This window comes from Alosa sapidissima, chromosome 15 (genome assembly GCF_018492685.1).
Source record: "Alosa sapidissima isolate fAloSap1 chromosome 15, fAloSap1.pri, whole genome shotgun sequence".
NCBI lineage: Eukaryota > Metazoa > Chordata > Actinopteri > Clupeiformes > Clupeidae > Alosa > Alosa sapidissima.
This window is the reverse complement of record NC_055971.1, coordinates 24,125,453-24,127,884: the sequence shown is the minus strand read 5'-3', so window position 1 is coordinate 24,127,884 and position 2,432 is coordinate 24,125,453. Positions and strand designations below refer to the sequence as shown.

Sequence of the window (2,432 nt, the reverse complement as noted above, 5' to 3'; positions counted from 1 at the left end):
AGACCGTTACCCTCATTTCCTGGGCGGAGAGCTCCCCACTCTATTAGAGAACTAACAGGAACCTGAAAAAACAAAAGGAGAGAGAAAGAGTGAGAACAAGCATCTGTGTGTAAGTGAGTGAGAAAGAGAGAGAGAGAGAGAGAGAGAGAGAGAAAGAAAGAGAGAGAGAGTTAAGGATAGAGAAAGGGAGAAGTTAGCAGAACAGGGTGCTCACACTAATCATTTTGTTACAGTCTTGTCAAGCTCTGACAAGCAGGGCAGAGGATTGGACTAGTAAGAAAAGAGTGAGTGCAGGGAGAGAGAGAGAGAGAGAGTGCAGGGAGAGAGAGAGAGAGAGCAGGGAGTCAGTGTGAACCACATGCCGATAGTGAATGAGAGAGAGAGGGAGAGAGAAAGAGAGAGAGAGAGAGAGAGAGAGAGAGGGCAGACAAGAGGAGGTGTTCATGAGGAAACGCTGCAGAAGTCAAAGGGCATAAAAGCGGACACACGACCACAAGGAATCCAGGAAAGAGAGAGAGAGAGAGAGAAAGAGTACGAGAGAGAGATAGAGGGAGAGAGAGAGAAAAAGAAAGAGAGAGGGACCGCAACCCGATCCTTTTGGCGAACACGACGAGTTGAGAACACTTGTAGCTCCTTGCTCCTGCTGTTTCGCCACCACTGCTGCCGCACAACAGTTCACAGTCTTCACAGAGCGCCGGGGTCTGTCATCTTATTTACCTATCTATTTATTTGACTTTTATTTTTAAACAAGTTTTTCACCATTTATGTCATCCATCTCTTGGGAGCTCAGTCACAATCTTTGTGCGTGTGTCTGTTTGCTTCAGTATCTGTGTGTGTGTGTGTGTGTGAGTGTGTGTGTGTGTGTCTGTTCGTTGCATCACTTGAAGGCAAACAGTCAGGGTGTTTTCCACGAGCCTCTCAGCACTGCTTTTGTTTCAGTTCCTGTCACATTACTTGTAAAAGTGTGTGTTTGTGTGTGTGTGTGTGTGTGTGTGTGTGTGTGTGTGTTAACCTTAGGTATAGAGAAACAGCATGCTGGTAGTAGAGTGACTGCTTGCCTGGCTTACTGTACAAGGGACTGCTGCTGCTGAGCTGAGAGTTGTCGTGTTCTGTGTTTGTATCGATGTGTGTGTGTGTGTGTGAGGGGACTACCGTTAGTTTCTGGCAGCGGAGTGTGTGGGCAGCTCACCTCGTTCTCCAAAACAGAAGTAAGGACGTGAAGAGTCATTATGATGTTCCTGTGAAACGTTAGCTTTGGCGTTCTCATGTCCTCATAGGAAGTATTGCATGTTACACACAGCTACGACTTGTCTTCTTCCACTTAACACTTAGCAGACACACACACACACAGCTTTTACACATTTTTTGGTGTGTTTCCTCTGTTGGTTTGTGTTCTTCAAGCAGGACACCGATTTGATACGTAATACATCTTTCGCGTTGTGTATGAAGAGACAAAGATTTTTTTTTATCCTTTTTTCGTCTGTTTGTTTCTTGAGGCTGAAGAGTCAGTGCGTTACTGTACGCCGCTATCTGATTAACGGCCGGTCCGCCTCGTGGGCTCTGGGGACCTTTATCACTCCGTCACAGGAAGCCAGAGGTCATCTGATCGGTCTTCAGAAGGAAGCCTAGGAGGGACCCGTCTCTGCTCTTTTCCTCTTTTGTTACGGCCCCTGAGAAACAGAAAGAGAGACAGAGTGAACCAGAGGGGGAGGGTAGACGTATATAGTACCGGACAGGTACCATAGGGGCTACACTTGGCTGATTGGAAGCAGGCAGTCTCAGAGCTGGGCTGTCAATCAGAGAGAGAACGAGAAAGAGAGAGAGAGAGAGAGAGAGAGAGAGAGAGAGAGAGAGAGAGAGAGAGCAGAGGGGGGTTTACACGGGAGGGGGTGAGAGATTGAGCATAGAGGGGAGAGGAAGAGTGAAGGGGACTGAACTGAGTTGGACAACACTTTGCTGAGCTGTGCAGAGTGGAGTCCATCTGAAGTGCTGCTCTGTCAGCTCTGCGCTGATTGCTGATTGTGTTTTATGTGTCCAGTGTTTCCTTGCTCCACTCTCTGCCTCACTGCTGCTGCTGCTGCTGCTGAGGTCCTTCTGCAGCTGGACAGGCTGAGCTGAGTGTTTTCTGGAGAGAGAGAAAGAGAGAGAGAGAGAGAGAGAGAGAGAGAGAGAGAGAGGGCGAGCGACTCGGATCTTGTCCAGACCCGCGGAATCGTAACAAGCGCTGCAGTGTCTCGCTGCCAGGAGTTTAGACAGTTGTTGAAAGTGCGCACCGTGAGGGGACTAGGAAGCTAGGCAAACCTAGCCAACCTTCTGGGAGGTGTGTGTCTATGTGTGTGTGTGCGCAGTGGATGTGAGCAGCTACTGCCTCCAAGGAGCGTTCAAGTGTGTCGCACCTGGCTTAGTTTGTGTGTGGTTGTGTGTATGTTTGT

The 2,432-nt window shown here is 48.8% G+C and overlaps 1 protein-coding gene across 2 annotated transcripts in view; it reads left to right on the top strand.

Annotated features, from left to right (window-relative positions):
* The first annotated feature begins 128 nt into the window (after nt 1-128).
* Nucleotides 129-2,432, top strand: part of LOC121684568 (transforming growth factor beta-1 proprotein-like) — a 24,894-nt gene continuing 22,590 nt past the window's right edge. The window contains exon 1 of one of the 2 annotated variants that reach the window (XM_042064628.1): nt 129-699. The gene's annotated coding sequence lies outside the window, so the exon portion shown is untranslated. Of the gene's footprint in view, nt 700-727; nt 2,321-2,432 lie in introns of those variants that run through there. The other variant, XM_042064629.1, reaches the window with a different exon arrangement.